Genomic DNA, 24474 nt, shown 5'->3' with positions numbered 1-24474 from the left:
CTACCACGGGGAAATCTATGCAAAAATTAGGGATTATGGCAAGTAACTGCATTCGGCTGATCTCCAGTCTTGAGAGCAGTTTTTGAGCAAGCCAGTCAACTCTGATTCATCCTCAACCAAAGCCAAGAACACAGTGGATATTGAAGTTGGTAGAAGGATTAGTGATCATTGTATTCAATGTAGCCCTTTTCCATGTAAATTACCATTTTTCAACTTTTTTAAAGATCTGTGGAGTCTTATCATTTACAGACTACCATTCTATTAAATAAAGTTGAGCTTTTTATCCAATTGTTTCTACTCTTATTCATTTTTTCATCTAAATAGAATTGAATTTTTATGATGATAATTTTGGAAATTTTGAAATAATAAAAATCATTTTTCTTAAAATAATAAAAGCAATTACTTCTAAAAGCAATCGATTTAAGGAGTATTAATAGTAGTCTAAGAACCGGTAAGCTCTAAAGTGTGGAGCATTGTTGGTCTTCCCCGAGCAGTTGGTTTGGTCACCTTTTCCTCCCTAACGGCAAGTCAGTTTCCCCAACTGAGTTGGTTAATCACCTCCCTATCGAGTTGTAGGCGTATATTCTCAACGATTTGCACAAATCCGACACAGAGTTTTGTTTCCTGCAAGTCCCTAATGGAGGTCACTCCTGATTCCCCGCCAGCATTGATTCTTGAGCAATATTTTTGGTCCTCTGCAAGGTTGTCTCCCATTTGGTATGGTGTTGACCTAAAATTCCCCGCAGAGTTGACAATTCAGGTCCTTAGCAGATCTTTTCTCCTTCCTCATCAGGGTTTGACATATTTAGAGATGGATGATTTATATTCATCCCCGGTTTTTTTCCAGTCGATGCTTCCATCCTGTCGATATTAGCCGAGTGTTGCAGCGATGATTCAGATCAGTGACATTTGTATCCTTTGTGATTGTTTGTCAGCATAATCATCAATCATATATACATATACATTCATACATCAAATATTTCATTATGCATTATTATTGCATTTGATTCCTTATTTTTTTGATCCTCTGCTATGGTGATATTATATTATCCGTATGGATTTGTTGCGTCTGTCCTCCCTCAATTATAGGGTGTCAGCCCCTTAAGCAGAAAGAACTTAACCTTTCTCATTCCTTACTGAGTTATTTCCTCGTGGATGATTATTATTTTAGCTTCCTCCTCAGTTGATTATCTGGATGGAACCCCTCCCCCTTGAGTTATATCCTTATCGGGTTGAGTCTTTGTTTGGCCGTTTCTTTCTAGCTCTTACCTAGATAAATGCTTTTGCCCCCCCAAACGTTTATTACCGAGTAACTGGTATATTATTTTCAGTTTGTGAGTACCTTACTTTTACCCAATACCCGGTAAAGGTAATCTACTTCCTATTATTTTCCCCAGTGGATTCGTTTTACGTTTCCCCGAGTAATTTATCCTTGATATATTCACTTTGACTTATGACATATATTCTTCCTTTTGAGTCTGTCTTTGATATGTTCATCTTAAACGATGATGGATATTCTCCTCTTTGGTTTTCTACCCAGTAAAAAGGTAGTTGTAATCCCTATTTTATTCCCCAGAGAGTTACTCCTTGATATGTTCATCTTGACCGATGACGGATTTTCTCCCCTTTGCAGTCTTTTTCCCAGTAACCGGTAGTTGTAAATCCCGCTTTCCCCTGCTGAGTCTATCTTTGATATGTTCATCTTAACCGATGACGAATATTCTCTTTTCGGTATTCTATCCCGTAACTGATATATATATATATATATATATATATATATATATATATATATATATATATATATATATATATATATATATATATATATATATATATATATATATATATATATATATATAATTCCTACTTTTCCCTGCCAGTATATCCTTGATATATTCATCTTAACCGCTGACGGATATTCTTCCCTTGAGTCTATCCTTGATATGTTCGCTTTAACCAGTGACAAATATTCTCTTTCTTTGGTCTTCTGCCTAGTAACCGGTAGTTGTAAATCCTATTTGATATTTTCCCCAATAGGTTATTCTTACCCAGTAACCGGTAACAAACACACCTCATTTTCCCTAGCGAGTCATCTTTGATATGTTTACTCTAACCGGTAACAGATGCCTCTCTATCAGATTATGTTATCTTCCTACCCAGTATACGGTAATAGATAATATATTTCTTGTGCTCCTGTGTTGAAGTTCATGCTTCCCCAATTGAGCTTGGTTCAGGTATTTCAGTTTTGTTCTGATCTACCCGTTTCCCCCACAGACTCTTCTTTATCCCCGACCGAGTCCTTCCATTGACTTATTTTCATGGAATCCCCTTATGTCTCCAGCAGTTTTAAGTCATAGCTTGGCCTACGCTCAACTTCTTATCCCTAGAGTCTCTGTCTCCCCATTGAGTTTTCCTTATGGAATGCATTATGCTCCTGTGGACTTTCAGTCTCTCCGAATTCTTTTCCTTTGTGGCAATATTTTCCCCACAGAGATTCCTTTTAACATTCATATCATATGCATCATGAGGTCTCTATGGGACCAAAATTTGTTTCTATATGTTGTTATTAAAGTCCATTCTACTGAGTCGATACGAAGATTTTAACCTTCATCTCCCCAACTAGAATGTCCTTAAATAGGGGCAGCTGTAAGACCCCAATTTTGACCCTAAGATCCCTCATTTTTATGTTGGTACGTAGCACAAGTCTGAAGGCCTTGTCAAACACAAAAATATAATCAATGGATTCTTTTCTCATCCCCACACTCTATTTTTCTCAAACATGTTTTATACCAAAAACACATACACACATAAAAAAAGGGTTCCCTAGGACACTTTGGATGCTAACACCTTCTCTCTGTGTAACCAACCCCCTTACCTGTAATATCTGGAATTTTATTAGTTTTGATTTGAAAACTTCTTATCTTTGGGTTTTGTTCGTGCTTTTCCCTTTTTCTTTGGAAACAATAAAAGCGCGGTGGCAACTCTTGTTTTATTGACGTTAAGTTTATCCATAGCTTAATGGTCATGAATTTACCGCTACAGATGTAAACCTTATCATTCGAGTTTGATGGGCTTGACTATTCGATGATGGCAATCAAATAGAATGTAACTAAAGCCTCATACCAAGTTTCTCAAGCTACTCAAGCAAGTGCCAACAAAATAGAAGTATATGTAAATGTCTTAAAGTACTTAGGATCCTCTTAATTTAGTAGTGAGTGAACCTATTTTAAAACATAAGGGTTTATCATAAAAGTGCATCGCTAAAGCGCACACACACACAAATGTTTTTCAAAATGTTTTATTAAAAAAAATACCTTCAAAAATATCTTGAAGTGGTTCCATATGAATTAGGAACAATCAAAATAGCTATAGACGAAATTTTAACTTATCTAATTGATCGAGACATTTGTCTACTCGATTAGCTCGGTTCAAAATTTATCCACAAGCAATTGGCACGTCACCTTAATGATGTGCAACAGTAAGATATTTTTTCCTTCCTTGTATAAACTTACAAACGATTGTATTTTAAACTTCTCATCAATTGTGAGTATGTGCCAATCGATTAGAATGTTATAAAAAATGCTTTTATTGGAATTTCCTTTTTAAGCCAACCTCTAGCCTATAGATAAAGGTTCATTTTCTCATTTAATTTCATCTAGAACCGTGTTTTAACACCTCTCTCTCTCTCTCTCTCTCTCTCTCTCTATATATATATATATATATATATATATATATATATATATATATATATAAAGTTTTATTTAACTTTTTCTCCTTCTGTGAGTGAGGAGATAATTACAATTTTAGAAAGGGTAGAATTATAAATTCACCAAGGGAATAATTTGTATAAATCATAATTGAATATTATTTATTTAGGGATTTCTTTGGGTTATAAGCTAAATCCATACAAAGTTAGTTTGGGATTGTGTGATTCAGTCCTAGTTTAGGTTGGAGATAAGCATGTGATAAATTCTCCTAGGTTCTTGGTCAACCCGATATTAAAACCAAGATAGGTTGAAGTTCATCTTGATATTAAAAGCTTCATAGGTTCGAGATCAATCCGGTGTTAAAATCTTACAAGTTATTGGTTATCCTGTTTAAAACCAAGGTTTAAGGTTCATGATCTCATCCCGTACAAAAGCTTACAAATATTGTGGAGAGAAGACTAACCGCTTAAGTCTACCAAGAGAAGACGCACAAGATAAATCTATCGTTTTGTATTATCTGGTTAGAGGTCAACCACCATTTCATTGTATAAGGGGGTTCGTGAGTCTTTCCTACTAAAATCTCTCAAAGTTTATTGGATACTCTCAAGATTAATTCTTGGGGAGATTAATTCTTGGATACTCTCTATATGTTGTGATGTTCATCTCTTTCCCTTAACTCTTTTGATTTCCATATTTTATTTTTTGCCTTTGATTTTTCTGCTGCTAAGTTTTTCAAGAATGTTTTTAAATTCTGATTTTATTTCACAAAGCTTTTCAAAACAACGTTTTTCTAAAACACACAATTCACCCCCTTGTGAAATCTCAAGTCCAACACTAATTTCAGTTTCTTCATTAATCTCATAGGCATTAAGTTAATGCTAGCACCCAAATTATAACATGCATGCGGAAATTTTTCTTCACATATGGTACAAGGAATGGTAAACCTTTCTGGATCTTTCAACTTTGGTAGAAGTTTTTAATGGAGTAAAGCATCACACTCCTCTGTCAAAGCAATAATCTTACATATACCTGATTTCTTCTTTCTTGAGAGAAACTCCATCATGAATTTAACATATTTAGGCATCAATTCTAATATTTCATAAAACGAGCTAATTGTTTGGAGTTTGGTATGCATCTCTTTGAACCTCTTGAAAAGTCCTTCTTCTTCTTTTGCTTTCAATTTCTTTTATATGATTGGACATGGTGGTTTGACATAGTAAGGCAGTTCAGGACTAGGATCATGAAGGATCTGCTTCTTGGTCCTTCTCCAGGGTGAGTTTCGGTCTATCAATTTATCAAGTGTATCCCCCCTCACATAGTAGCTGTCGCATTACGCGAAAAACCGGCGGGAAAAGACACAGAGCCGCCACCGTGCGTTATTTATCCCAAAGGCGGGAAAGGAAACGCTTGAAGTAAACCTGGAAAGGAAATGGTCTCACGACCAGATATTGCAAGGATCGGGAGTCGGTTATGCGAAGGGAAGGTATTAGCACCCCTACGCATCCGTCGTACTCGACGGGATCCACGCTTAGAAAGAATAGAAGAAAGGTTGCTAAATAACTGCTCGAAAACTGCACAAGGCTGGAATAGAACACAGATGAAAGAAGACGGAAGAAGAGGACTCGGCAGGATATCGCATCCTGGGCCTACGTAGTTTGTCAGACACAAACATCAGAGTCGACGTAGTTCGGGGAAAGGGAACGTGCTCGCTAGGATATCGCATCCTATGCATACGTATCTTCTCTAACCAGAGTAAGAATCAGAGCACTCGTAGCTCGGCTAACGCACGCCAAACAAAACGCTAAAAGGAGACGCTGAGACGTCAAACGAAACACACAACTGGAAACGGAATGCCAATTACTGGGCTTACATCCAACTCCAGACAAGCAAACGCAAACCGGAAACCAAATGCCAATCGCTGGACTTACATCAGACTCCGAACAAACAAACACACACAGGAAACCGATTGCCAATCGCTGGACTTACGTCAGACTCCGAACAAACAAACAAGAAGAAGGAGGGTCTCGATTGCAACTAGGGCAAGAGAAAGGGGAGGTCTCAATCGCAACGGGGGCGAGAGAAAAGGATCACAGTTAGTTGTTAGTCAAACTCGACAAGGCATCGCATCTCGTGCCTACGTATCTCATCTGGACCTGAGAATCAGAGTTGCCGTAGTTCGGCTAAACCATTTCTATTTGTTTTGTGTTTTTTAGATGGATGACGTTACTACGCAGTCTACCGAATGCTCGACCTTTGGAGACTTACTCACCTGTAGTAGAAGGAGTTAACGTGTCCTTAAGAGGGGATAAAGTTGGTTTGTGTTTTAGGAATGCTCACGCAAGAAAGGAAGTCCTAGACGAAGGAACCGTGCTACCTTAATTGACATGCAAACGAGACTATGCGAAGTCTAGCAATCCTATGGGGATACAATCACACCACACAAACACATACAGCATGAAGTAAACATACCAACAAGGGGCTTAAACATCAAGGCTGGGCTTTAGTCCAGGAGTCATATCAACCTCGACAAACAAGCCGGCTGGAAGGGTATCTGAGGCTCTTAACCACTGACATTGACCGTCAGGGTGAGCAGATGAAAGGTAATGAGGATTGGTCCTCATAGCTCTTAACCCGGGCCTGGGTGAGCTTCAATCAATGAAAACGTGGGAGTCCAGACGAATAATCCTCACTAGAGACGACCTCCACTGAACCCAATCCACTCGGGGACTCCGCTGGGGAAAACAACCAATGCCAACCTCCGCTGGGGATAACTACCAACCCACGGGCAGAATTAAACCTACTGGGGATAATTTTCACCGAACATGATCCGCTTGGGGACTCCGCTAGGGAAAACCATCAGCACGAACCTCCGCTGGGGGAACTGCCCACTTCAGACTTGCTGGGGAACCGACATTCTCAACCCGACTGGGGATAAGCATTCACAACCCTGCCGGGGATTACAGTACTTCAGACCTGACTGCTGAGGAACAAACTACCCGCAGACACCTCCGCTGGGGAAATAGCAACCTTCAGGCTCGCTGGGGAACTAACAGTCCTCAGACTTGCTGGGGAAAAGGCCACCTGCAGACCTGGTTGGAAAAAACATCCTCGACCCTATTGGGGATTGCAATCACCTTCAGGCCCGGCTGTCGAGGAAACACTGGCCTCGGACTCCCTGGGGAGACAAGCTCTGAACTTGCTTTGGACAACCCAATTTCTCACACTACTGGACAATGCTGAAACACTTTGAACAAACTATGGCTCATCTGCTCTAGCCAGCAATCAAAGATAACAACCTGCAAAACAGCAAGACATACATGCCCCAGGGGATTGTATGGACAAAATACACCCAAGTGTACTCAACATTCAAAATGATTTTCAAATGTTTTATCTTTCTGCACGTTATTGTCAAGCCTTCATGTTTTTTATATGCAATGTTTATCAAAAATTCGGACGTTTTTTGCAAACAAAACAGTAAAAATAAAAACAAGAGAGCAATTTAACTGAATAACGACTTTTATTGATTGGAAATGGGCCTGAAAAGGCAAATACATCAGGAAGCAATTCCTAGGAAGAGGTAATTGCGCACAAAAGGAAAAATCTATCCTAATGGCAATGTGAATACGGCATCCACTATTTTCCAATTCTATTATGACTCACAGATCATCAATTTCCCCCAAATTCCTTGCTTTCTGAGAAGAACGATTGGACCGGTCACATTCTTCGAGATGGAAGACACTGAAGCGCGATGAAGTACAGATAACTCAGACTGTAGTCTTCGCTCTAATCCCTCTTTTGCTTGGATCGCCCTTTCGGGTTTTCGATCCACCGGGATACCCATTTTTGCCTAAGCCGCCCTTGCGGGTTTTCGACTTACCGGGTGTATATATTCTTTTCATTCTTTATCCCTAACTTTTGCCCAAACCTTTTTCTTTTTTTTTTGGTTCTTCGGGATGCCCTTTTTTGCCTGGACTCTTTTATTCTTTTCGTCCAGCGGGTCAATTTATGCGAAGTATTTTTTGACTACATCTGAGTTCACAGGGGACGAAAAATCTTCACCATCCATAGTTGTTAGCATCAAGGCTCCACCAGAGAAAACCTTTTTAACAACGTATGGACCTTCGTAATTCGGAGTCCACTTGCCCCTGTTATCTGTACCGGGAGGAAGGATCCTCTTCAAAACTAAATCACCTGTCTGATAGCTTCGAGGACACACTTTCTAATCAAAGGCCTTCTTCATCCTTCTCTGATACAGTTGCCCATGGCACACGGCTGCTAACCGCTTCTCTTCGATAAGGCTCAACTCGTTAAACCTCGTCCGGATCCATTCAGCTTCGTCTAGCTTGACGTCCAACAAGACTCTCAGAGAAGGAATCTCCACTTCAACAGGTAGGACTGCCTCCATACCATACACAAGGGAGTAAGGGGTTGCCCCGGTCGACGTACGTACTGAGGTACGGTAACCATGCAAAGCGAAAGGCAACATCTCATGCCAATCCTTGTACGTCACGACCATCTTTTGCACAATCTTCTTGATGTTCTTGTTTGCCGCCTCTACAGCACCATTCATCTTTGGTCTGTAAGGAGAAGAATTATGATGTTCGATCTTAAAATCTTTGCAAAGCTCTTTCATCATCTTGTTATTGAGATTCGAACCATTATCAGTAATGATTCTCTCAGGAACCCCATAACGACAGATAATCTCCTTCTTAATGAATCGGGCAACCACTTGCTTGGTGACGTTAGCATAGGAAGCTGCTTCCACCCACTTGGTGAAGTAATCAATCACTACCAGGATGAAGCGATGTCCATTAGAAGCAGTAGGTTCAATCTTCCCAATCATATTGATGCCCCACATCGCGAATGGCCAAGGCGAATTCATGACATTCAGAGGGCTTGGTGGTACATGCACCTTATCTGCATAGATCTGGCATTTGTGGCACTTCCGAGCGTATTTGAAACAGTCGGATTCCATAGTCATCCAGTAATAACCGGCTCTCAGCAACTTCTTGGACATTGCATGACCACCATCATGGGTACCGAACGATCCCTCGTGTACTTCTTGCATCAACATGTCTGCTTCGTGTCTATCCACGCATCTGAGCAGAACCATGTCAAAGTTCCTCTTGTACAACACATCATCCTGATTCAAATAAAAGCTTCCAGCTAGCCTTCTCAGGGTTTTCTTGTCGTTCTTTGACGCTCCTTCAGGATACTCCTGGCATTTGAGGAAATTCTTAATATCATAGTACCACGGCTTCTCATCAATAACAGACTCGGCTTCAAACACATACGCATGCCTCTCGAGTCGATTCACAGCAACGTGTGGCACATGATTATGCTAATGAACTTTGATCATAGAAGACAAATTAGCCAAGGCATCAGCCATCTGATTTTCATCTCGGGGTACATGATACAATCTCACCGTCTTGAAGAAAGTCAGGATCCTTCTGGTGTAATCTCTGTAAGGAATCAAATGCGACTGATGAGTATTCCAATCTCCATTGACTTGGTTAATCACTAGAGCGGAATCTCCATAGATATCCAGCGTTTTGATCCTCAGATCGATGGCTTCTTCAATCCCCATGATACAAGCCTCGTACTCCGCTTCATTGTTGGTTACCTCAAAAGTCAACCTGGCAGAAAAAGGTAAGTGTGCCCCTTTAGGATTGATAAGCACTGCACCAACACCGTTTCCATTCACATTAACCGCCCCATCAAACATCAATGTCCACTTGTCATCAGGATCCGGTCCTTCCTCGACAAGAGGCTCTTCACAATCTTTCATCTTTAGATACATGATGTCTTCATCGGGGAATTCAAACATCATCGACTGCTAGTCCTCAATCGGTTGCTCGGCGAGGTAGTCAGACAAAATACTACCCTTGATGGCCTTCTGCGACGTGTACTGGATATCATACTCAGTCAAAATCATCTGCCAACGAGCCACACGCCCGGTGAGAGCCGACTTTTCAAAGATGTACTTCACTGGATCCATCTTAGAAATCAACAAGGTAGTATGGTTCAACATATACTGTCTCAGTCGGCGAGCAGCCCATGCCAAAGCACAACAAGTTTTCTCGAGCTGCGAATATCTTATTTCACAGTCGGTAAACTTTTTGCTAAGGTAGTATATAGCATGCTCTTTTCGACCAGACTCGTCATGCTGTCCCAATACACACCCCATCGAGTTCTCAGTCACTGAAAGGTACATTATCAGAGGCCTCCCAGGAACTGGAGGTATAAGGATTGGAGGTTTCTGCAAATACTCTTTTATCTTATCAAAAGCTTTTTGACAGTCATCATTCCACCTGATTGCTTGATCTTTTCTTAGCAATTTGAATATTGGTTCACACGTGGCAGTTAGGTGAGATACGAACCGTGCAATGTAATTCAATCTCCCTAAAAACCCACGAACCTGCTTTTCCGTTCTTGGTTCAGGCATTTCTTGAATAGCTTTCACTTTCGCTGGATCAACCTCAATCCCTTTCTCACTGACAATGAAACCCAACAGCTTTCCGGATCTCACTCCAAACGTACACTTGTTTGGATTCAGCCTCAGTTTGAACTTTCTCAGTCTTTCAAACAACTTCTGCAAGTTTACCAAGTGCTCCTCTTCTGTCTGCGACTTCGCAATCATATCATCCACGTACACTTCAATTTCTTTGTGCATCATGTCATGAAAGAGAGTCGTCATAGCCCTCTGATAGGTAGCACCTGCATTCTTCAGCCCAAATGGCATCACCTTGTAGCAGAACGTGCCCCAAGGTGTGATGAATGTCATCTTTTCCATGTCTTCTGGCGCCATCTTAATCTGATTATAGCCAGAAAATCCATCCATGAAAGAGAAAACCTAAGATTGAGCAGTATTATCAACCAATACATCAATGTGAGGTAATGGGAAGTCATCTTTTGGACTGGCTCTGTTTAAATCCCGGTAATCGACACACATCCTGACTTTACCATCCTTCTTTGGCACGGGAACAATGTTGGCCACCCAAGGGGGATAATTGGTAACTGCCAGAAAACCCGCATCCAACTGCTTCTGAACCTCCTCTTTGATCTTGACAGCCATATCAGGACTAGTTCTACGAAGCTTCTGCTTTACTGAAGGACAATCTTCTCTGAGAGGTAGCCTGTACACCACAATATCTGTATCCAACCCAGGCATATCCTGATACGACCATGCGAATATCTCCACATATTCTCTCAGCATCTCAATCAGCCCTCTCTTGACAGATTCCTTCAAAGCAGCCCCGATCTTGATCTCTTTCCTGGCGTCCTCAGTACCAAGGTTAATAATCTCCAACTCTTCCTGATGAGGTTGGATGACCCTTTCCTCCTGTTTCAATAATCTGACCAATTCTTTGGGGAGTTCACAATCTTCTTCACTCTCCTCTTCGGCTTGGTAAATGGGATTATTGAAATCATACTGAGCCATGACATAACTGTTTTTAGTGGAGTCCGCGAGATCGATTCTGCATGTTTAATGCTTTATTTTAGAAAAGAGTTCAAGAAAGTCACAAAAACAAAAAACATTGCCATTTTTATTGTTTTGAAAATGAAAATAAAAACAGAAAGACAGTGAGCACAAATTTGTTTGCAAAATGTCCTTTATTAATGATAATCTTTTCAAAACATGATGTGGCCCTACAATGAACCACTACGCCCCGAGCAGAGCGTAGAGTTTTGTGCAAAATGAAAAACAAAAGAAAATTACTCTGTCTGAAGAGTAACTTGGACTATTTCTTCGGCTGTCCAATTGTTCACCATCTCCCCTGGAGCACACGGGCGCACCTAGTTGTCCAAATCGCAATCACTGTCCCCGTCTTCACTACCGGCTGCAAAGACGTCTCCATGATTCATCAACCCAGCGCTGGTGAAAGTACTCGGCCCTTTCTGACCACTCTGCTCTGACTGAAGAGGCTGATAACCAATACCGAATTTGTCTTCTTTCATGGGCAGGTCAACCATCTTGCCCCAGCCTTCTGCATTACCAGAGCTGACAACCTCCAAAGCCTGCTTGTACGACGCAATCGAGACACCTGGCTTCTTCTGCTCGACAAAAGCCATCTTCTCAATAGCAATGGTCTCGAATGCTTGGCACAGAGTTTCATGGATCTCGCCATCCATCTCCACATACTTGAAAGAGGATAGATGACTCACAAGAATGTCCTCCTCGCCGCACACAGTCACAACCTGACCATTCCACACGTACTTCAGCATCTGATGGAGAGTTGACGAAACTGCCCCAACCCCATGTATCCAGGGACGCCCCAATAAACAACTATATGCTGGTTGAATATCCATCACATAGAAGACAATATCAAATACTTCCGGGCCAATCTTCACGGGCAATATGACTTCACCAAAAACAGATCGCTTGGATCCATCAAAAGCACAGACGATGAGATCACTCGGAGTGAGAACAACCCCTTCAACATCAATCTTGCTCAAAATCTTCTTGGGCAACACATTCAACGAGGAGCCAGTATCAACCAACACATGCGACAACACGGCGCCTTTACACTCCATGGTGATATGCAGGGCTTTGTTATGATTGCGACCTTCAGGTGTCAGATCCAGATCTGTGAACCCCAAACCATGTCGTGTGCTCACATTCGTAATAACACCCTCCAACTGGTTGACAGAAATCTCTTGAGGCACGTAAGCCAGATTCAACATTTTCAGCAAGGCGTTACGGTGTGCCTCAGAGCACAATAACAATGAGAGGATAGAAATTTTCGACGGAGTTTGATTCAGCTGGTCCACAATCTTATAATCACTTTTCTTAATGATCTTCATAAACTCCTCCACATCTTTCTCAAATGAACCCTCAGGCGCTTCCTTCTGCACAGGTCCTTCTTCAACCACAACTTGCTTATCCTTTGCTTTGGCAAGAGCCTCGGCATCGTTGTCTCTCAAAGTCTGTGGCGCAAACAGACGACCACTTCTTGTAAAACCCCCAGGTCCTCCTACATTTTCCACAGCCGGACCAACAGTTACAGGAGTCTTATATGGCACACCAATTGTCACTGGAGCCTGATTCACTGGTCTGATTTGACTTTCTGACCTTCTGTTGTTGCGGAAAGCGTTATCATACTTCCAAGGAACGGCCCTACTATTCTCAACAGATCTTCTATCAGAAGCAACAATAGTAGTAGGAGTACCAACCGTTACTGGAGCAGAGATGGTTACAGGGGTACCAACAGTTACGGGTGCATTAACAGTTGGAGCACGTCCAGGACCCTCAGACGGTTTGAAGTAAATGGTGACAGTTGACACCACCCCACGATCTCTCACAGCCTAGGCAAACTGTAGGCAACCATCATCAATCAGTCCTTGGATACCTCTCCTCAGCTTTTCACAACCATTCTCTTGCTCACCGCAATCTGAACAACTTTCATCACAGCCCGGGAACACTCCCCCTTTCAACAGACGCTCTTTTACCACCAGCAGTGAAGTCTGAACCTCATCAACACTGACTACCAAATCTAAGGCCTCCTCACCTTCCACACTGTTCACCCTGGGCCCACCATGTTAAGGCATAGGGTTATTCATAATATTCGGCACAGGAGCAAAGTTGATTGTCTTAGCATCAATCAGATCTTGGACTTTATGGTGGAAAGCCCGACAGTTCTCAATATGATGCCCCGGAGCACCGGAATGAAAGTCGCAACGGACATTGACATCGTACCCAGCAGGTATCCTTGTCAACGACGTCATGGTGCGAAGCTCAACAAATTTCAACCTGAGCAGTTCAGGAAGCAACTCAGCATATGTCATGGGCAACGGGTCAAACTGACGCTCTGGCATTCTCTGTCTAGGTTGGAATGGGCGTTGTTGTTGTTGTTGTTGTTATTGTTGTCTGGGATGTTGTTGTTGAGATTGAGGTTGGGGTGCTGGAATGGTCACAGCGGCAACCTGACGATACTGTCCCCTGTTTGCATTCCTCGGACTGTGCACATCATTGGTTTCACTTTCTCTCCTTCTGGGTGCCCCAGAAAATGGTTTCTTAGAACTCGAAGATGAAGAACCTGAATCTTGAATCTTACCGGCTTTGATGAGACTCTCAGTCCTCTCTCCACAGATAACCACATCGGAAAAGCTACCGAACGGGCAACTCCCCATACGGTCCATAAACACACCCTGCAGTGTTCCAATGAACATATCGGTCAGCTCTCTCTTCAACATAGGAGGTTGCACTCTTGCAGCTAACTCACGCCATCTCTGGGCGTATTCTTTGAAACTTTCACCAGACTTCTGGAACAGACTCTGCAGTTGGGTTCTGCTCGGAGCCATATCCATATTGTGCTTATACTGCCTCAAGAAGGCTTCACCCAAATCTCTCCAGCTTCTCACAGATTCTCTCTTCAACTCCATGTACCAGTCCAAGGATGCTCCAGACAAGCTGTCCTGGAAGAAGTATATCCACATCTTCTCATCGTCAGTGTATGCGGAAATCTTTCTGTAATAAGCCTGCACATGAGTGCGAGGACAAGAAGTGCCATTATATTTGTCAAAGGATGGCGCCTTGAATTTATAAGGGATTCTCAGCCCATCAACCAAGCCCATATTGGTTACATCAAACCCCAAAGAATTCTGACACTCCATGGCACGAATTTTCTCAGCAAGGGCATCAACTTTTCTATCCCTCTCTTCAATCCTTCCCACATCATCATCCTCACTGAGAACGGTGAACATATCCTCTTGTTTGTCAACCAACGGAGCAGGATGACGAACTGGAGCACGGGTTGCTCGAACATTAACAGTCTCAGCAGCAATAGGTTGTCCGTTGATTCTGATACCCCTCAGTTCATCACCCACAACATAGGGACTCCCTCTGGTGAAGCACGGTTGACAGGTGGAATCACAACTTCCTGTCTCTGGGCCAAGGCTCGCAGCTCCTCTTGCCCTTGCATAACCCCTTGCATCATGCACATAAATTGGGCCATGTTAGCCCTCATCTCTGCCAACTCAGCCTGAAGTTGATCCATACTTCTCTGTTGATTCAGTCTTGTAGCGTAGCGGTGCGGACGACGATCAACAATCCTGCCTAAAACAGGAACCAGAATGAGAAACCTTGTCAAGAACACCTGTAATGCAAGAATGATATGTGCATGATGCGTATAATGTGTATGCTGTTTATCATGAATGATCCTGGAAAGGATATACATATGCGGGTTAACTTTTTTTTTTAAGCATTATTTTTTTTGAAAAATAAACATGCTATGATGCAAATGATGGAGCCATGGCAGGTTGGCTGAGTATCTCATGGCACAGGATCAAAACTTCGACATGAATTCGGCACTGGAAACCACAAATCAAAATCATCTGGAACCCAAGGTCATTTGGAACCCATACTTCAGAACCAAGTTACCATCTGAGCAAGTACCCTCAAATTCAGCCCAGGGATCCGAAATAAACGGAACCCTCCGATCAATACCACGGTCAAACCTCCGGCGTCTCAAAAATAAAGACCCATAAACCCATCTGAACCATAGTCGCCATCACAGAATCACTGACGGAACCTGTACTTGCAAGAATCAAACGCTCCCCTCACAGGTGAATTCTAACTAGGTCATCCTAAGGCGGATAATGGTCTCGACAATCGGACAAGATACTCAACAGGTTTGCCCTTTCGGGTGTGCCGTTGTAGCTCTCATAAGATCGTCTAAACCAAAGATCCGGGAAAGAACGGTCACCGAAGTCAATAGCTCAGATGAGATAACCCAACCTGAGTGGAATACTCCAAACGGAAGGACTCTCTCAAATGAACCTCGTCCGACTGTGGTATGTCACGTCGCAACAACATGCTGATACAGCAAGTGAGGAGACGTGAGACCATGTTAATCCTAGGTGTATACTCGGGCCTGGGTTTTAGCCCCACTCAGAACACCCACCCCAAATCAGAGGAACCAACCTGTACAGAATCCAGCACAATGATAATATGATGCATGCAAACATATATGCAAATATATACAATCGCAGCATAATAATCATAAATTCCATAAATAAAGCAGTAAAAGCAACCAAAACTGCCCTAAAGAGCGCTAGGATTGATTCGCTTAGGGAAGATGGACCAGCAAGAGGTCAACTTCTTATTATCCCCAGCAGAGTCGCCAGCTGTCACATTACGCGAAAAACCGGCGGGAAAAGACACATAGCCGCCACCGTGCGTTATTTACCCCAAAGGCGGGAAAGGAAACGCTCGAAGTAAACCTGGAAAGGAAATGGTCTCACGACCAGAGATTGCAAGGATCGGGAGTCGGTTATGCGAAGGGAAGGTATTAGCACCCCTACGCATCCGTCGTACTTGACGGGATCCACGCTCAGAAAGAATAGAAGAAAGGTTGCTAAATAACTGCTCGAAAACTGCACAAGGCTGGAATAGAACACATATGAAAGAAGACGGAAGAAGAGGACTCGGAAGGATATCGCATCCTGGGCCTACGTAGTTTGTCAGACACAAACATCAGAGTCGACGTAGTTCGGGGAAAGGGAACGTGCTCGCTAGGATATCGCATCCTATGCATACGTATCTTCTCTAACCAGAGTAAGAATCAGAGCACTCGTAGCTCGGCTAACGCACGCCAAACAAAACGCTAAAAGGAGACGCTGAGACGTCAAACGAAACACACAACTGGAAACGGAATGCCAATTACTGGGCTTACATCCAACTCCAGACAAGCAAACGCAAACCGGAAACCAAATGCCAATCGCTGGACTTACATCAGACTCCGAACAAATAAACACACACAGGAAACCGACTGCCAATCGCTGGACTTACGTCAGACTCCGAACAAACAAACAAGAAGAAGGAGGGTCTCGATTGCAACTAGGGCAAGAGAAAGGGGAGGTCTCAATCGCAACGGGGGCGAGAGAAAAGGATCACAGTTAGTTGTTAGTCAAACTCGACAAGGCATCGCATCTCGTGCCTACGTATCTCATCTGGACCTGAGAATCAGAGTTGCCGTAGTTCGGCTAAACCATTTCTATTTGTTTTGTGGTTTTTAGATGGATGACGTTACTACGCAGTCTACCGAATGCTCGACCTTTGGAGACTTACTCACCTGTAGTAGAAGGAGTTAACGTGTCCTTAAGAGGGGATAAAGTTGGTTTGTGTTTTAGGAAAGCTCACGCAAGAAAGGAAGTCCTAGACGAAGGAACCGTGCTACCTTAATTGACATGCAAACGAGACTATGCAAAGTCTAGCAATCCTATGGGGATACAATCACACCATACAAACACATAGAGCATGAGGTAAACATACCAACAAGGGGCTCAAACATCAAGGCTGGGCTTTAGTCCAGGGGTCATATCAACCTCGACAAACAAGCCGGCTGGAAGGGTATCTGAGGCTCTTAACCACTGACATTGACCGTCAGGGTGAGCAGATGAAAGGGTAATGAGGATAAGACCTCATAGCTCTTAACCCGGGCCTGGGTGAGCTTCAATCAATGAAAACGTGGGAGTCCAGAATGTGGGACTCTACTCCACTTGACTGACTCTATATACAATGATCTTGGGTGTTTATTCAAAATGCATCAGCACATAGTGCGAGCAAGATGAATGACTCAACTGAATAGCAGGGAATGGATTGCACATCCCTTCTATCTGCCAATGCCTCTTCACTTAGGAGGTCTTTGAAGTACATGGCACAAACATAAACAACCACAAACATTGCCTCTTAAGGAGGGCTTCAGACAGGTGCCTGCCAAAAGAAAATGACAGGTCTTCCAGACTACATGGAGAACAAGAGTGCTTACCTAGGTGGTATGCCAACCACGAGCAAAGCAATTCAAGCAATGAGTTATAGCGACTAAAGTACCTCTTGAAGCTCCAACAATGGCAGTAGTGGATTCAAGGCTTGGCAAGTATCCAAATCCAGTCCTGAGATGATATTATGGAGTTTGATGTATGAATTGAAGCCTGGAGATGCTTGGATCTAGCTCAAAAGTCAATTTCCATCTTCATGTTCTTGAGCTTCATGTGCTTAATTCTTCACCAAATTCTACAAATCAAAGCTTGATCTATTCCAAATGATGATCCGAGAACACAAATATGCAAGAAAAATCTAGTGTTATGTGGAGAAATTTTGAATTATGGTGGAGAGAAATTTTGGAGGGAAAGTTTCAATCTAGATCTAGAATGATCAAATCTGAAAATTTTGTTACAATTAACCTTTTATATGCTGTGTTAATCCATTTGCTAATTAGAATTAAGCATGGTTAATGAAATTTTAGTGAGAAATAAGGTGTAGTGCAAAAATTGATTTTTCACCCCATGCATGCAACATGCACGTGAATAGTACCACATGGCCATGCAATTTCACTTAAAATCATCTTATGAACATGTTGGAATGGTTAAAAAGCTCATATGATGCACCAAATTCAAATTCATGATTTTCCCTCCAAAATGAGCATGAATGAGCAAATGGTCATGTGATGAAATTTCATGTAATGCCTTGATGGATTTGGAAAATATGAGTCATGACAAGCATTATGCAAAAAGAGGCACTCCATTTGGAGTTTTAGATCAAAAGTTATGGCATTTTGAAGTTCCATACACACTTGGCAATGATTTGATCATATCTCCCCAACCATTCATCAGATGCTCATGATCTTGGACTTTTTGGAAATAGGAGAGAAAGATATTCAACTTTAATGTTGGACAAAATTTCATTTGAAGCTTCTTTGATGTTGGAAAGTCAAGTTGAAAGTGATCCAAAAACTTGCCATTTTTGGAAACTTGAAATTACAGGTCACTTTCCATTTTGGGAAAATTTTGCTCTGGCTTCAAAATCTTCAAGGCATGAGTTTGACATGTTGAATAAACCTCTTTGGGACATGAATGGGGTGTCTCAAACCATTTCTCCACCTCCTAGCCCTTAGTTGACTTGCAGTTGACTTTTATGGGCCCCAGATGACCTGAAACTGCACTGTGGACTTTGAGCCTCTAGCACTTGGTCCAATGGCTTCAAAATGAACCTTGATTCATGTAAGCTCTCTAGAATAACCATGGGGCTTTTATCTCAAGAAAAAACCTTGCTCCTTTGCACTGAGGAATCCTCTTGATGCCAGTCTTGACTGATAAGATGCAATACACTATGCAATGTTGATGTAATGATGGTGTAATGTTAATGACCTAAAAAATGAAATGAATGCATGAATGGGGGGTGCAAATTTGAGGTGCTACAGTAGCCACTCATTTTTTCACTCACCTCTTTTTCCTTTTCAACTTCTACCTCTTCTTACACATCCCATACTTCTTCACAAATGCCATCCTCCCTTAGGATTGGTTCTACCCCATATCCTAACTATATGGATTTATAAGTTTGATTCTTTGGATCTTCAACATTGTTACAAATAACCCCTCCACTAGAACATGTTATTGAGACTACCTGTCGAGACAGTTTCCCTATCTGCATCTCTAAATTGTTTATTGATGTTTCATGGTTCTTGCTCATGGTCTCATGTTGCTTATTTACCTGTTCAAAATTACTTTGAGTTACCTGGATGAATTTGTTAAGAGTTTCTTAAAGTGGTGAAGGTTTCCTATGGAATTGAGTCTGTTGTGCTTGTTGAGTACCTTTATTAGAATTCAAGGTTTGATTATTGCTCCATTTAAAGTCGGGATGATCTTTTCAACCTGAATTGCAGGTGTTGGAGTAGGGATTATTCTTCTGGAAATTTTAAAATTGAACTTTTTCACTTGAGCCTCTTGGAGAAGATATCCCATTTGCCCTCCCTTCTCCGTATAAATCACATTTTAAGAATTGTACCTGGTTCACATTGGCTTGATTAAGGTTACTTTCTGCCAATCTTTTATTTTTGAGTTCGATCTGAGCTAGCAATGCAATATGAGTGTATAGACTTAACACACCCTTTGATGTACCTGTCTTTTCAACCTTGAATCCCCTTTCACTCTTTGAGTGGTATTCGTTCAAACGAACCTTCTCAACTAACTCTTTTACTTGTTCTTCAGTCATGGTTCGAATGGTACCTCCAACTGAAGCATCTAATAGCATTAGTGTCTGACTTCTTATTTATTTGATGAAATTTTGCATTTATTTAATGTTGCTTATCTTATGATTCAGACACCTTCGAAATAACAATTTGAACCTCCCCCGTGAATTTTACAAGGATTCGGTCTCTTGTTGCTCAAAGTTTGTGATTTTGGCTCTTCTTTCAGAGAACTGGTGGTGGTGAAGACCCTCTATAGAAATTTTTCTTCTAACTCCTTCCATGTACCAATCGTGACATTGGGAAGACACAACAACCAGTCTTTATCTCTCCCAATCAATGAGAAACTGAATAACCTCAACTTTACCTCATCTTCATTCACACCAGTTGGTCTACACATAGAGGATGTTCCATAAAAGAGAGCCAGAAGCTCCCATGTATCACAAATTGAATTTAAATAGAAAATATAACTTCAATTATTCACAAAACATCAAACTAAACATATAATCCAATAGGTTCATAATAAGTTCATCAGGAAAAACCTAATGTACAGTAAATTAGCTAATCTTCGTAATACAATTAACTACCAAAAAATAAGAAGATGATTTCATGTGAAATCCATGAAGAGTTTGACTTTCAATGGCTTCCAATGTTCTCAAAATTGTCTTCCTGGGACTCTTTACTGACATTTTTTGAATAAAAAATGCAGAATCCTTGTAAAAGTACAAAAGCTTCCCTTTTATAGATACTAAAACGCGTCAGAAAAACTCTAAGTTAAAGGCTCATCACATCCATAATGAGAAGTATCCTGCATGCAATGACTTTTATCATGCCCATGATGAGTCTCGATGGGGCGCGAGAAATCCGGTAGCCTTTTCTTCCTTTTGGTGCCTTTTTTCACCAATTTTTACTAAGTCCATATTTTCTCCACACTTGGTCATTCTAAGCACTTTTTTATCACTTTTACTTCATATTAGCTCCATATTTAACTGAAATTGCTAGGACACAAGAGCTAGAGAGGATTAATGATGGCAAGAAGAAACAAGCACCAAATATTTATGTACCAATGGATAGTTATTGGTATTGTGTAGTTCTGACAGTAAGCTACCTCCAGATATCAAAGTCTTATACCTTTCTTATTGTTGTTAGTTTGCACATAGAACACGGCGATGATAAAGTGGTCGGAAGTGAATCTCTTTTAAAATTCTTCGGGGAGAATGTTGTGTGGTTTAAAATGTGTTCGAAATTATCATGAAAATGGTTTCATCTATGTGCTTATCTTCGAATGTAAAAAAAAAATCCGTTGTGGTTATTCTTCATAGGAAGATGATCATCAATTGGGGAAATGTTCGAGATGTTAAAATTCTAATTAAATGGAAAGCTTTGTCTCTTAAACATGGCACATGTGATTATTCATCCTTAAGGACAAGAATGTTTGAAAGGGAGGGTATTGTTACGGGAATTAAGTATTAGATTATTAGTTTATTTTAAATAATAGTTTACTTTATGTATTTTACTCTTTTAGCCTTGATAGTTGTATTTAAAGGCATTGTGCCTCATTTGAAAATCAATTAATCAACATTCAATAAATTATCTTATTTCCTCAAATTCTCTCATTCAACACTACGTTCACTTAATGTCTCATTTGTATCGGATTCTATTCTAAATCATTAGAATCCCTACTTTGAGACTTGAATTTTTATCGATTCGTCCCTTGAATCCATTTTTCCATCTCAATTTTATTTTACGATAGAATAAGACAAGTTATTCACTCTTTCCAAATCAAATATGAGAGCATATAGTTGTAAGTGATAGAGTAGAATAGAATCACTATCATCTTATTATGTTATGCGTCTAATTTGGAAATTAATTCTATAGCATGAACCATTCACACAAAGACAAAGACGTTAGCTCGAAGCATAAATTAAATCAAAAGAACTACTATTGGCTAATTAGTGACAAAAATTCAAGGTTTAATCGGCTACTTGATATCAACCTCAAGTATGGTCAAATAGGCCTTCAATTTGAAATCATAGTTAACTTCAGTGTTTTAAAAACTGAATCGAATTGGTCGGTTGAATCGATTGAATCGAAAACTGGGGGGTCACCGATCTGGTCTGATTGCTGCATCGGACAAGCTATTGAATCCATGAAAACCCGTTAGAACCGAATAAAACCGGCAAACCAATGCTTTTAAAAAATAGGCGGGTTAAATACTTACTTTTTTTTTCAGACAAAACGACGTAGTTTATGATAATTTTTTAATTAAAATTAAAATATAAGTAGACTTTGTTCAAAATTTATTTTGAACAACATTCTCTTATTGGAAATTAAATTTATTAGATAATGCCTGATATTTTTTTATTCAATTTATGTTCCAATTAGACTTTGTTCAAAATTTATTTGAATTTGTATTTTGTTATGTGTAATTATTATTTTTAGAGTTAGAATTTAAAGAATGAACTTGTAAAATTATGGTATTTTAAAATTTTGAGATTTTGTGGGTGTTGTGGTTTTTTAAGAGATCGAGTCACCTAGTTTGGTTGATTTAATAACTATATAGTATTGTTATAGAGACTGATTTATTCAACCGAGCTATGTGATTTAGTCATGCGATTCGACCAATGACTCAGTGTTTCGACCAATGAACCAATGACCCAGTACCTTCACTGATTTGATGACTGACCCGATTTTTAAAACACCGGTTAAATTTGTTCTTTTATAAGCATAGTTAGATTTGTTGACTGGGTGTTTTTTTTCATCACTAAAATGATACATATGCCATATCAACAAAAATTAATAGATATTTAACATGTTTGAACAATATGGTTGAATAGAGTTTTCAACCATGGGAAAAAAAACCATGTATCACTAAACTAAAATGATACATATGTCATATCAACAAAACTTAATAAATATTTAACATGTTTGAACAATATGGTTGATTAGAATTTTCAACCAAGGAAAAAACCATGTATCAGTATATGTATCTCCTTTAAATTTTGTTTGAGAGTTTATAGGAGAAGGAAAGACTTCGAAAAAATGATAAGATAGTATGTCGCATTACGCGAAAAACCGGCGGGAAAAGACACAGAGCAGCCACCGTGCGTTATTTATCCCAAAGGAGGGAAAGGAAACGCTCGAAGTAAACCTGGAAAGGAATGGTCTCACGACCAGAGATTGCAGGGATCGGGAGTCGGTTATGCGAAGGGAAGGTATTAGCACCCCTACGCATCCATCGTACTCGACGGGATCCACGCTCAGAAAGAATAGAAGAAAGGTTGCTAAGTAACTGCTCGAAAACTGCACAAGGTTGGAATAAAACACAGGAAAGACGGAAGAAGCGGACTCGGCAGGATATCGCATCCTGGGCCTACGTAGTTTGTCAGACACAAACATCAGAGTCGACGTAGTTCGGGGGTACGGGAAACGTGCTCGCTAGGATATCGCATCCTATGCATACGTATCTTTTCTAACCAGAGAAAGAATCAGAGCACTCGTAGCTCGGCTAACGCACGCCAAACAAAACGCTAAATGGAGACGCTGAGACGTCAAAGCAAGCACACAACTGGAAACGGAATGCCAATCGCTGGACTTACATCCAACTCCAGACAAAACAAGCACAAACTGGAAACCGAATGCCAATTGCTGGTCTTACATCAGACTCCGAACACGCAGACACGCAAACAGGAAACCGACTGCCAATCGCTGGGCTTACGTCAGACTCCGTACAAACAAACACACATAGGAAACCGACTGCCAATCGCTGGACTTACGTCAGACTCCAAGCACACACACAAGAAGAAGGAGGGTCTCGATTGCAACTAGGGCAAGAGAAAGGGGAGGTCTCAATCGCAATGAGGGCGAGAGAAAAGGATCACAGTTAGTTGTTAGTCAAACTCGACAAGACATCGCATCTCGTGCCTACGTATCTCATCTGGACATGAGAATCAGAGTTGCCGTAGTTCGGCTAAACTATTTCTACTTGTTTTGTGTTTTTTAAGTGAACGACGTTACTATGCAATCTACCGGATGCTCGACCTTTGGAGACTTACTCACCTGTAGTAGAAGGAGTTAACGTGTCCTTAAGAGGGGATAATGTTTGTTTGTGTTTTAGGAAAGCTCACGCAAGAAAGGAAGTCCTAGACGAAGGAACCGTGCTACCTTAATTGACATGCAAACGAGACTATGCGGAGTCTAGCAATCCTATGGGGATACAATCACACCACACAAACACATACAGCATGAAGTAAACACACAAACAAGGGGCTCAAACATCAAGGTTGAGGCTTTAGTCAAGGGGTCATATCAACCTCGACAAACAAGCCGGCTGGAAGGGTATCTGAGGGCTCTTAACCACTGACATTGACCGTCAGGGTGAGCAGATGAAAGGGTAATGAGGATAAGACCTCATAGCTCTTAACCCGGGCCTGGGTGAGCTTCAATCAATGAAAACGTGGGAGTCCAGAATGGGGAACTCTACTCCACATGACGGACTCGATATACAATGATCTTGGGTGTTTATTCAAAATGCATCAGCACGTAGTGCGAGCAAGATGAAAGACTCAACTGAATAGCAGGGGATGGATTGCACATCCCTTCTATCTGCCAATGCCTCTTCACTTAGGAGGTCTTTGAAGTACATGGCACAAACATAAACAACCACAAACATTGCCTCTTAAGGAGGGCTTCAGACAGGTGCCTGCCAAAAGAAAATGACAGGTCTTCCAGACTACATGGAGAATAAGAAGTTACCTAGGTGGTATACCAACCACAAGCAAAGCAACTCAAGCAATGAGTTA

This window comes from Lathyrus oleraceus, chromosome 4 (assembly GCF_024323335.1).
Source record: "Lathyrus oleraceus cultivar Zhongwan6 chromosome 4, CAAS_Psat_ZW6_1.0, whole genome shotgun sequence".
Lineage (NCBI taxonomy): Eukaryota > Viridiplantae > Streptophyta > Magnoliopsida > Fabales > Fabaceae > Lathyrus > Lathyrus oleraceus.
Note: the sequence above shows the minus strand (reverse complement) of the source record.